Here is a 13,287-nt window from a genome sequence, read left to right as displayed (position 1 = left end):
TGTCTTCCTCCTCATCCTTTGTGCTAGGAAGGTAAGCTCTGCTTAGCGTATCTGCAATCAGTAAGTCTCTTCCTGGACAGTACCCAATGTCAACATCATATTTCTGAAGTCGCAACAGCATGCGCTGTAGTCTCTTTGGGGCATTTAGTAATGGTTTCTTTGTAATGCTCTCCAATGGTTTGTGATCCGACTGCACTGTTACCCGTCGACCATAGGTGTACTGGTGAAACTTCTCCATCCCAAATACCACAGCCAGTAGTTCCTTCTCAATCTGCGCATATCCCTGCTCTGTTGTTGTAAGGGCTCTGCTTGCAAATGTAATTGGCTGTTTGTTCTGCATTAATGTGGCTCCAAGGCCTTTTTCCGAAGCATCACATTGTACCACCACTTCTCGATCTGGATCGAAATACTTTAGGGTTGCTGTATCTGCAATGGCATTCTTTACTGCTCGGAAAGCAGTCTCCTGGCTTTCTGTCCATTCCCAGCGCACATCTTTGTGGGTTAGCTGTCTCAGTGGCTCACACATGTCTGACAGATGTCTGCAAAATTTTGAGAGATAATTCACCATGCCCAAAAATCGTTGTACTCCAGAAACATCAGTAGGGGTAGGCAAATCTTGTATTGCTCTCACCTTTTCAGGATCCACTCTGACCCCAGTTGAAGTCAGTCGATGACCAATATAGGCCACTTCTGTCATTTTCAATTTGAATTTGTCCAAATTCAGCTTTATGTTTTTTTCTCTGCATCTGACCAAAAATTGTATCATCTTCTGATCGTGATCCTTGACTGCAGATTCCATATTTTCACCTTCTCCCACTATCAGGATATCATCCGCTATTGTCTTCACTCTAGTAAGTCCTTCCAAAGCCTGCATCAATTTCTGCTGGAATATCTCTGGAGCAGGTTTTAGTCCCATGGGCATTTTCAGCCATTTAAAGCGTCCAAATGGTGAAGAAAATGTTGTCAATAAACTTGAATCTTCAGTCAGGGCCACATGCCAGAATCCATTTTTTACATCACATACAGAAAATATTTTAGCCTTTGATAAATCTGGTAGGACATCATCTAATGTTGGCATTGGGTAATGGTTTCGTTTCAGCGCCTTGTTGAGTGGCTTAGGATCAATACATATTCTTAACTTGCCCGATGGTTTCTGCACTATGACCAAACTGCTGATCCAATCTGTGCTCTTATGGACTGGTGCTATCATGCCTCTTCTCTGTAGATCTTGCAGTTCTACTTTCAGCGGTTGCATTAAAGCTACAGGCACTCTTCTTGTGGGTAATCTGGTGGGCTGCACTGTGTTGTCAATTTCTAGCCTATATTTACCTTCAAAGCACCCATCACCTTCAAATACATCAGCATACTCTGCTTTTATTTTCTGCATGTCCAAGTTGTGCTCTGCAGTTAGTTTTGGATTTTGTATATCCTGGGCAACTTCAACAGACATAATGTTCTGAGACTGTACTTTTATTAAGTCCATTGCCTGAACTGCTTTTACTCCCAGTAATGGTACATGGTTACCACCCCGTAACACGGTAAATTCAACTCTATAACTCTTTCTGTTACATGGGTTTCGTATTTTTAGCTTACATGTCCCGATTGGTTTCAGAACACTTTTGTTGTACATCACCAGTACCTTGTCAGTTGGCTCAATAGAAACCTGTTTGTTTAGCAGATCAAATGAAATTACATTGCAGCTTGCTCCACAATCCAGCTGAAATCTAATGGGCTTCTCATCCAACAAGAATGTTGCATACAGCTGCTTGGCATCCTTCACTACTGACTGCCCGACTACATTGACTTTCTCTGTTGTAGACTGCATTTGTAGCCATGTAATGTCCTCTGCACTGTCAGTGTCTGGTGTCACAGTGTGGAGCTGTCTGTACTGTTTGCCTCTTCCCTGCCTGCAGACAGCAGTGTAATGATTCTTCTTGCCACATGACCTGCAGGTTTCCCCATATGCTGGACACTTGGTTTTGTCTCTCTCATGTCTTTTCCCACAATACTTGCAGTGGACAGTGTTTATAGGGTAGTTTGGTCCTGTCTTTCCTTTCATAGATACTGCATGTACCTTGTCATCATCATTCTCACTGGTGCCTGCCATCATCTTCAGGCTGTGCTGTGTGAGCTCCGCAGCCCTGCAGATTTGCATACATTTCTCTAAAGTCATGCCTTCCTCTCTCAGTAATCTTTCTTTGAGATGACTGTCCGTTATGCCACATACCATTCTGTCCTTGATTAGACTGTCCCTGATCTCTCCAAAGCCACATGTTGCTGCAAGTCTCCTCAGCTCTGTCAGATATCTGTCCACATTTTCACCATCCTCCTGATGTCTTGTGAAAAACTTATATCTTTCCACTGTCTCATTCTTCTTTGGGTCACAGTGTTTATCAAATGCCTGCACAATGTCTGCTAGGAGGAGGTTGTCTGTGTATGGGAGCAAGGTGTGGGCTAATTCTCTGCCATTTTCCCCAATTAGGTAATAAAACAGCTTTACTTTCCGTTTGTCGTCAGTGGGGCCCACAGTCAGATCCACATACAGTGTAAACTCTTCCTTCCAATGTCTCCAGGTCTGGGACAGATTACATGAAGTGACATCCAGTCTCTGAGGGGGCTTCAGACCAGTCTCCATTTTGCTGTACTGTCAGGGAATCTGTACTTACAGTTGCAGTGATCTGTGCAGTTCCAGCCTCATATAAGCTCTGAGAATTTGTAGGTTCTGTGCCCGGCTGCCACCATGTTCTGTTTGATGAATTCTGTCATGAATCACACTCTTTGAGTATCTCCAGGCTCTTTATTCACATCATGTCTCAACCTCCATTACATGAATCCACTGTACAACAACATCCAACAAGTTGCAAACAAAGAATATAGAACACACATAAAAGTAGTGAGACCCCTAGAGGCCACATGAACATATAACATATTGCTACACCCGGTTTTTCCCAACATATATATATATATCTCACAGTATATACTCAGTGTATACGCAGTGCACTGTCTTATTATTGAGTGCTCAGAGTCTACTCTTTCACAATATATGCTTCAACGGTAAATAACTGAATTTGTTACAGACGTCCAGCCAGGGCCGGACTTAGCCCAAAAGGCGCCCTGTGCGAGACTGCAGGACGGCGCCCCCCCCCCCCTCCAAACTTTGAAAGAAAACAATAACTCTTTAATATTCACAACAACACGTTTACTTAGAAAACTTGTGTTTCCCTGCAAAACACTTGAAGAAACACTAATATTGCAATAACGGGAATTATAAAGTGCTTTAAAGCGGACCAAAAGGAAAAAATGACGCTTGGTCCAAAGCCATATGGGCTGACAGCCAATCAGAGTGCAGAGCGGCGGCCTGCAAGGCCAAACACCGCCACACCATGACCAGATGACATATTACCACCACAGTGATCGAATAATATCAAATACAAGGAACGAATACCACAACATCATGACCAGACCACATATTACCACCACATAGTGACTGAATACTACAATACTGATCAATAATAAAAAAAACCACAATACTATCACCATAAGTGCCATTATACACAGGAGATCTGTACTTAGTATGCAGCGTCTGTGTATAGGTAATACAGTGATCACCGGTGACATACACAGGACCTCAGTATATAGTATACAGTGTATAGTGTCAGTGTATAGGTAACACACTGACTCACCAGTGACATCTCTAGGTGAAGTCCTTCATCTTTCATCCCGCACAGACCGCCATCACTTCATCCAGCCAGGACTCGTCTCTGCAGGAAATAACACAGTTATCTCGAGTTCCACTTGCAGAACACATTACTTAATTTTCCCAACTTCTACATTACACCACATGAAGAAGGCGACATAGTGTCACTCTACACAGTAATAGGACCGCCCCTCCATTTAAAACAGTATACTCAAAAAATAAAATAAATACATCACTGCAGTAATAATATCCCTTAATTAGCCCCTATGGTAATAATATTCGCCATCCTGGCCCCCGTGTGTCTCATTCCTGGCGTCAGCCATATATTCTCCCATCCTGCCCTAATGAGTATCTATCCTGCCCCATATGATCTTCCCATCCTGCCCCATCTGTCTCCATCGTATCCATCCTGCCCCATCTGTCTCCAATCCTGCCTCCAGTGTCTCCAGTCATGACGCCATGTCTGTCATCCTGCCCCGTGTCTCCATTCTGCCCCTGTGTCAAGCATTCTGCCCGTGTCCAGCATTCTGCACCAGTGTCCAGCATTCTGCACCAGTGTCCAGCATTCTGCACCAGTGTCCAGCTTTCTGCCCCTGTGTCCAGCTTTCTGCCCCCTGTGTCCAGCTTTCTGCCCCAGTGTCCAGCTTTCTGCCCCAGTGTCCAGCTTTCTGCCCCAGTGTCCAGCTTTCTGCCCCAGTGTCCAGCGTTCTGCCCCCGTGTCCAGCGTTCTGCCCCCGTGTCCAGCGTTCTGCCCCAGTGTCCAGCGTTCTGCCCCAGTGTCCAGCGTTCTGCCCCAGTGTCCAGCGTTCTGCCCCAGTGTCCAGCGTTCTGCCCCAGTGTCCAGCGTTCTGCCCCAGTGTCCAGCGCTCTGCCCCAGTGTCCAGCGTTCTGCCACAGTGTCCAGCGTTCTGCCACAGTGTCCAGCGTTCTGCCCCTGTGTCCAGCGTTCTGCCCCAGTGTCCAGCGCTCTGCCCCAGTGTCCAGCGTTCTGCCCCAGTGTCCAGCGTTCTGCCCCAGTGCCCAGCGTTCTGCCCCAGTGTCCAGCGCTCTGCCCCCCCTGTGTCCAGCTTTCTGCCCCGTCTCCAGCTTTCTGCCCCAGTGTCCAGCTTTCTGCCCCAGTGTCCAGCTTTCTGCCCCAGTGTCCAGCTTTCTGCCCCAGTGTCCAGCGTTCTGCCTCCCTGTGTCCAGCTTTCTGCCCTGCCCCCCCCCTCCCGATCGCCGCTCTCAATAATAATTAAAAAAAAAAAACAAGTTCTTCTTACCTGACCGCGATCCTGCTCTATCTGCTTATCGGTGGGGGCGGCCATCTTCCTGAGGCCGCGCGTGCGCAGGTGGAGTGCTCTGCTGCCCGGGGCTTCAGGAAAATGGCCGCGGGATGCCGCGCATGCGCAGATGGAGATCGCGGCGGCCATTTTTCTGAAGCCGAGAAGCGAACAGCCAGGTAAATTCTGCGCCGCCGGCGACCCGCCCCCCTGCATTGTGCCGCCCCCCGCATTGTGCCGCCCCCTTCCTACGCCACTGCCAGGGGGGGCCCGATGACCGGGGGCGTGGTAACCGGAACGCTGGCAGATGGAAATTTTAGAAAACGGCTGCCCCGTACCGGGTCGTACCGGCTGAATTCCACCCCTGATTTTGATGTAATGTGACATTAATCTGCTGAGCTCAATAAATGCGCCCCTTGTATGCTAACGAGCCTTGGCGCCCTGTGCGGCCGCACAGGTCGCACAGGGCAAAGGCCGGCCCTGCGTCCAGCAGCGGATTAAATAGATATTTAAGCCACCAAATCTTCTGATGCAGATCCAGATAAAGTTCACAAATAATTCCAGGAATATCCCACAGCCAGAATCGTGAAGCGCAGGAATCCACACAGTGTCTATTAGTTATCAGGCAATTCTTAATACAAGAGTGTCCTTAAATAGGCTGTGATTCCTATCTAGCTATCCCTAGCTAACTACACAGTCGGTGACCGGTCACACTTCACTGTTTACTCACAAGAATAGCTTTCTTGAAATCACACAGTCCCAAACAGGAATGCCTCAAGATCTGGATTCCCCACTCTCCATCACCGCGCTGCTTCTTCTCAAACGCCCAGAAACTCTCTCTGAGGTAACTGTCCTGTTTCCAGAATCTTCTTGTCTTTTACTCCTCGGTGACCTCTGGTGGCTGAACAAAATTACTGCAACAACATTGTAATTATCCTGTCTATTACTCAAGGGTGACCTCTGGTGGCTGAACACAGTTACTGTATCAACACTGTTTATGATTTTAAAAAAATACATCACCATTTTACACTCCACCCCACTTTCAATTTGGCGTCCCGACAAATGGCTTCTCACAACTCACACGCAACACATACTCATCAGGATTATATCGTATCGGAGGAATTCCGGCTGTGCTCCTCTCTGACCTCCGTAAGCCAGTACCTGTCGGGTTCAACAAAACATTTGTCGTATCTGGTGGAACAGTAACATCAGTGGGCATATCAGGAGTTTGCACTGTCGGAATCTGCATTTCTGAGAGGTCGCCATCACAGTCATCCCAACAGTAACACTCAACATTGCTCGGTTGCACCATCGTTGGATCGAATGACTCAGGGGAACAGACAGGTGCGTCAGATATACACCGCTTTAACCAATTCCGATGCATCGTGCGACGAGGTCCGATACACCCCTCAGGGACCACAGTGTACACACTTCCTCCTGGGAACACCCTTTCCACTACTGTGTAAGGCGTATCCTCCCACCTGTCACTCAACTTCCCTTCTGGACGTGTAACCCGCACTAGCACCTTGTCACCCACCTGGAACTCATCCCCGTGCACTGGTTTTCGATCTCGGTGTGGATGATCCCGTACACGTTCTTTCACTATCTGATGGATCTCTCGCAGTTTTCTTCGGTGGTCCTGGACCCACTCACTGGCTGTACGATACTGCGGCTCATCCGGTACTGTCAGACTCAGCTCTCCAATTTCTCGTCCTGGCCGGCCGAACATCATCGCATAAGGCGTGAACCCTGTAGTGTTATGGACTCTGTTATTATAAGCCCACATAAGTTCAGGGAGAAACTCAGGCCATCGCCCCTTTTGCCTTTGTTCCAGCGTTCTCAGCATCTGGAGCAGCGTTCGGTAGAATCGCTCACAAGCTCCATTTCCCTGCGGGTGATAGGGCATCGTCCGTGATTGCTGAATCCCATAGACCTGCAGCAACTCAGTCATGAGCTGACCCTGAAAACAGGTACCTTGGTCTGAATGCACTCTTTGGGGGCAGCCATACACCGGAATGAAATGTTTACAGATCGCCTCTGCTGCGGACTTAGCAGTTTGATCTTTAGTGGGAATGGCCACAGCAAATTTTGTGAAATGATCGGTCATGACCAGGCATGAGTGATGACCGCTGCTGGAGTACCCAATGGACAGATAATCCACCATTAATACTTCCAGCGGGGCAGATGTCACGATTGTCTGAACTGGAGCTCTCTGTTCTGGAGACTTATTCAATTCACAGGGTCGGCACTTAGCACACACCTCTCTCAAGACTTCTTCTAAGCCAGGTGTGTACACAAATCGATGCAACCATCTATACGTCTTTTCAGGTCCAAAATGTGCACCCTGCGTATGAGCCTCTCGGGCAATGTCTGGAGCCATTGAGGCTGGGATCACCACCTGCCAACGGTACCCCAGCTCTGCTGCTATGTAGATCCAGCGATACAGTACCCCTTCCGTTATGGCCAATTGATCCCACTGCCGTAGCAGTTTCTGCCCCTCTGCACCCAGCCGAGCTCTCACCCTTCTGTCGGGCCAGGACTTTTGACTCAGCCACTTCTTTACTCGTGACAGCTCGGAGTCTGCATCCTGTAAATCGGCCCACTCCTGACGAGTCTTTCCCAGCAAAGTGGCGACCAGTGTCGCCACCCCACTTAACCGTGCCACATCCACAAACACAGGTAATCGTCTCAGGTCAGGAATCTCGGTATCCTCAAGGTCTTCATCCACAACATGCCGGGGAGTACCACAAGTCACTCGTGACAGTGCATCGGCATTGGAGTTCTCTTTACCAGAACGGAACCGAATCCGGTAATTAAACTTGGACATCCGTGCTACCCACCTCTGCTCTAGGGCTCCCAGCCTGGCATTCTCTAGGTGTGCCAGCGGGTTATTGTCAGTCATCACAAAAATCTCAGAGCCAGCAAGGTACTCTGCAAATTTCTCAGTCATAGCCCACACCAAGGCCAACATCTCCAACTTAAATGAGCTATAATTATCTGGGTTTCGCTCGGTGTCTCGTAGAGACCGACTGGCATATGCAATAACCCGTTCACGCCCCTCCTGCTCTTGGGCTAACACAGCTCCCAGGCCATGGAGGCTCCCGTCAGTGTACAGAATGAAAGGTCGGTCAAAACGTGCATACGCCAACAAAGGTGCCTGCACAAGGGCATCCCGGATCTGATCGAATGCCTGTTGTTGTCGATCTGTCCATTGGATGGGTTGGTTCTTGGGCCCTCGCGCCGTCCCTCTCAACAGCTCATTTAGTGGCTCAGCCACTTTAGCAAAGTCTTTTACAAATCGGCGATAGTATCCGGCTAGACCGAGAAATGCCTGTACTTTTCTCCGGGTCTTGGGTCTGGGCCACCCTTGAATGGCCTCAATTTTACTCGGTGCCGGTTGTACACCCTCAGCCGACACTACATGCCCCAGGTACTCAATCTGCGTCCGGAACAGTTGACATTTTTTTGGCTTGATCTTAAGTCCATTGTCTCTCAGTCGGTGCAACACTTGCCGCAGCTTTTTCAGGTGATCATCGCATGAATTTCCGAATACGATTACATCATCCAGATAGATCAACACAGATTCGAAATTGTAGTCACCCAAGCAATACTCCATCAATCGCTGAAATGTTCCTGAAGCATTACCCAGTCCAAAGGGCATCCGATTAAACTCAAACAGACCCATCGGCAAGATGAAGGCTGTCTTCAGCCGATCTCGAGCCGCCACGGGCACCTGCCAGTAGCCACTGGCTAAATCAAGCGTAGAGAAATACTTCGCCTTCCCTAGTGCGGACAAGGATTCCTCGATTCGTGGTAATGGATAAGAATCACGTACAGTATGTGCATTCAGCTTGCGGTAATCTACACAAAACCGTATGGACCCATCCTTCTTCCGTACCAACACGACTGGTGCGGCCCAAGGACTCTGACTCTGGCGGATCACCCCATTGTCTAGCATTTGCGCTATCATCCGCTTAACCTCTTGATAGAGATTCGGCGGGATCTGACGATATCTCTCTCGAATCGGAGGGGTATCTCCTGTGGGTATTTCGTGTTCCACTGCCTTTGTGCAACCAAAGTCTTCATCATCCCTGGAGAAAGCAGCCTGATATTCCCACAGTGTATCCTCCAGCCTGCGCGCCTGCTCAAATGTTAACTGGGACTCATCCACCCCCATAATCTCCATGATCTTCCTGCCATTCCACGCAGGTGTGGGGGACTCTTCGGTTGTCGTCTGCATTGACAGGGTCCAGGCAGTCCTGCGGTCTGCTCTTAGTGTAAACTGACTTTTGGGAATGACTCTCTCGCCACACACATATACATCAGCCAGCTTGGTGCCTGCCGCCAGAGTCATCTCATGATCTTGCAGATTCAAGCACCTTATCGGTACACTTCCATATCGTACAACGGCCACTGTTCGGGCTACCATTAGACTATCAGTGTCTTCTGACCGACTGGTCGGTTCCAGAATCACCTCCACACCATTCAGTTTTCTGTGTGTCCCTACCGGCATCAATACAAGCTTCTCTTGACCCGGACCGATCACAACAGCAGACCCGCGTGGGACATACACCGCTCCCACTGCTCTTCCTTCTGCCGAACTCTTCTGAATGCCGCATGAACGGACCACCTGCTGTAGGACTGTAGGACTCTCTGAGTGACTTTGTGGGGCGTCACCCGCTTCCAATAACGCGGACCATCACATTCAAACAGAAGGGAATCCAGCTCTCTCAGGATGTTCATTCCCAGAACCACCGGAAGGTTTGGTCTCGCCTGCGTCGTCACAAGCACCACTCCCTTGGTCCCCAACTCCTGACCACACAGCTGTACCTTCATCCACGCAATGCCCGCCACTGGGATTTCCTCATTATTGGCAGCCTTCAGTTTTAATAAATGTCCCGACTCCGGTTTGACAGTCCCTTCGAAGTGCTCCTTAAATAACTTCATTGGCATCGTAGTCACCTCCGACCCGGTATCCACCAGACATGCCACCTTCTTGCCTGCAAACTGCACCTCCAAAGTGGGACTGTCCTCAATCAGATCCTCAGAACAGACATTGGGCACTGATTTTCGTTCCTGCCCCGCCGTATGCCCAACTACAGCGAGGGCCTCTCTTTTACTGATGATGAAGCTTCATCTGCCAGCTTCCTCTGGCAGTCTCGCTGCAAATGACCAAATTCCCTGCATCGCCAGCATTGCACCGGTCTTCTTGCCCAACCTCTGGATGGCCAGGGTCTTATAGCAGTCGACATTTCCCTTGAGGTATAGGGTAACCGCCCATGCAATGGAATAGAGGGGTTAGGCGGTGCCGGGTACATCGGAGGTGTTTCCCGAACCTGCATATGCTGCATCTGCTCTGCCAGGCTTTCCACGGTTTTCTGTAAAGCTGCCAGCTGTGTCTGGATGGGATCTGGCCCCGGACCTTGTGTATCAGCCACTTGCAGGTTACTCCTCTGCAGAACGGGCTTTACTTCTAAGGTAGCAGTAGCACACTGCTTCTTCCTGAATTTCAGCATATGTAATACCAGGAATACTTCGAGCTTTCAGCAACAATTCACTCCTTAGTGTCTCACTTTGGATCCCCTCAATGAACTGATCCCGAAGAATGCTGTCAACCTCGGCCTCAGTACCCACAGTCACAGTTGACTTCCTTTTAACCTCCTGATGCAGCTCCTCCAATGCTATAGCATACTGGATCAGACTTTCTCCGTCTCTCTGGGTCCGAGCGAAAAACTGTACTCGCAGTTGCCCTGCCGCTGCCACGTGATCAAATGCATTTTTCAATATCCGAATGATGTCATCAACTGTTCTTCGCTTATCCTCGGATTTCAACAAGACAACTTTGCGGGCATCCCCCTCCAAAGCATTCAGCGCAACTTCTGGCTGCAGTCGGGGGCTAACACCGAGCAAGGCAATGGCATTCTTTAACCTGCCTTCCCAATCACTGAGCAGCAGATTGTATCCATCAAACTTGGCCAGATGATTAAGCAGCGCTCCCGTGGCAGAGCAACCCACTAATCGATCTCTACCAGAAACAATGGGGGAAGGGGGGTGAATAACTACAACAGGAGCGACAGCGCCTTCTGTTCCATCAGTAACATCCATAGCGAGCACCGTATCCTGCCGACTACGCCAAAATGTAATGACCGTTATGCCGGTCGCTGCTCGAGAACAGAATACGGCGCTGCTATGAATGACTCAGGGCACAATATGATATTAAACCAACTTTTCTTTATAACTTATGCAAAAAATGACAGAATTTCTCTCCCAACACAATATGGGCCACAACAGCCACAACTCACAGAATACAAGTTATACAGCCTGAGAGACCCCAAGTGCCAGCTTCACAGACAGGAATCAGACTACCCCACAACTATACCACTCCCTCCCTTACCTGTAACGGGCCTACACGGGGTTATACTGTGCCTGTGACACGTGCTCCTCTCAGGAATACAATCTTACACCCGCCTCCCACCTAATTTACAATAAATCACGGGTACCCGGTTTTTCCCAACATATATATATATATATATATATCTCACAGTATATACTCAGTGTATACGCAGTGCACTGTCTTATTGGTGAGCGCTCAGAGTCTACTCCTTCACAATATATGCTTCAACGGTAAATAACTGAATTTGTTATACAGATGTCCAGCAGCGGATTAAATAGATATTTGAGCCACCAAATCTTCTGATGCAGATCCAGATACAATTCACAAATAATTCCAGGAATATCCCACAGCCAGAATCGTGAAGCGCAGGAATCCACACAGTGTCTATTAGTTGTCAGGCAATTCTTCATACAAGAGTGTCCTTAAACAGGCTGTGATTCCTATCTAGCTATCCCTAGCTAACTACACAGTCGGTGACCGGTCACACTTCACTGTTTACTCACAAGAATAGCTTTCTTGAAATCACACAGTCCCAAACAGGAATGCCTCAAGATCTGGATTCCCCACTCTCCATCACCGCGCTGCTTCTTCTCAAACGCCCAGAAACTCTCTCTGAGGTAACTGTCCTGTTTTCAGAATCTTCTTGTCTTTTACTCCTGGGTGACCTCTGGTGGCTGAACAAAATTACTGCAACAACATTGTAATTATCCTGTCTATTACTCAAGGGTGACCTCTGGTGGCTGAACACAGTTACTGTATCAACACTGTTTATGATTTTAAAAAAATACATCACCATTTTACAACCTATTCAAGCCAATGGGTGAAAACAGCTGCAAAAACGCTGAAAGAAGTGACATGCGCTATGTCCAAAAAACGCAGCAAAGCACAAAATCCTGATGACAAAAAAACAATGTGTGTGCATGAGATTTCTGAAATCTCATAGGCTTTGCTGGTACTGTGAAAAGCAGCTGAAAATTAGCATAAAAAACAGCAAAAAAACGCCCTGTGTGAACTCACCCTTACTTTACGTGTGAACACGGCCTAAATGTCCTAGCAAAAAGGATGTGATTTCAAAAGAACTCTGCCCCATTGTGCGTCTTAGGCTTCTTTCACACTAGTGTTGGCACTGGGCCCTCGCTGTGCGTCGGCCCGACGTGCCGACGCGCGTTGTGAAAGTGATGCCCAACGTGGGCAGCGGAAGCAGTCTTAGGCTACGTTCACACGATCCGGATTTTGATCCGGATCCGTAGCGGATTTTCAGCTGCGGATCCGGATCAGTTTTCCATGTTGGTTACAGTACAATGTAACCCAATGGAAAACCAAAACCGCTGTGCTAACGATCCGTTTTTCCGCTGGAAAATCCGCGCGGATTTTCCAGCGGAAAAAAGAAGTAGCATGTCAATTCTTTCAGCGGATTCCGCACTGGTTTTCCAGCAGCTCCAATAGGAAACTGCTATTGGAAACCCGCAGTGGAAAACGCTGAAGAAAAAGGATCAGAAAACGCAGCTCAAATTCACTGCGGAATTTAGCTGCCGTTTTCCAAAAACGGGCAGGAAAAAAAAAGGATGTAAATCCTGATCGTGTGAACGTAGCCTTATGACGCTTCCGCTGCCCCATTGTAAGGTCCGGGGAGGAGGGGGCTGAGTTTTGGCCGCGCCTGCACGGTCGAAAATGGCGGACACGACGCACAAAAAACTTTACATGTAACTTTTTTATGCCGACGGTCCGCCAAAACACGACACAACCGTCGCACAACGGTTGCGACGTGTGGCCATACGTCGCAATGCGTCGCTAATGTAAATCTATGGGGAAAAAACGCATCCTGCGGACAACTTTGCAGGATGCGTTTTTTCTCCTAAACGACGCATTGCGACGTACAACAAACAACGCTAGTGTGAAAGTAGCCTAAAGACGCTGCTGAACTACACAGTTTT

At 48.5% G+C, this 13,287-nt stretch overlaps 1 protein-coding gene across 1 annotated transcript in view; it reads right to left on the bottom strand.

Moving 5' to 3' along the window:
* The window catches only part of MTIF2 (mitochondrial translational initiation factor 2), a 48,095-nt gene extending 42,387 nt beyond the window's left edge, over positions 1-5,708 (bottom strand). The window contains exon 1 of the mRNA XM_077282681.1: positions 5,690-5,708. The gene's annotated coding sequence lies outside the window, so the exon portion shown is untranslated. The remainder of the gene's footprint in view (positions 1-5,689) is intronic.
* Positions 5,709-13,287: the final 7,579 nt, after the last annotated feature.

Source organism: Ranitomeya variabilis, chromosome 2, assembly GCF_051348905.1.
Source record: "Ranitomeya variabilis isolate aRanVar5 chromosome 2, aRanVar5.hap1, whole genome shotgun sequence".
In the NCBI taxonomy this organism is placed as follows: domain Eukaryota; kingdom Metazoa; phylum Chordata; class Amphibia; order Anura; family Dendrobatidae; genus Ranitomeya; species Ranitomeya variabilis.
Note: the sequence above shows the minus strand (reverse complement) of the source record. Positions and strands in the feature narration are given on the sequence as shown.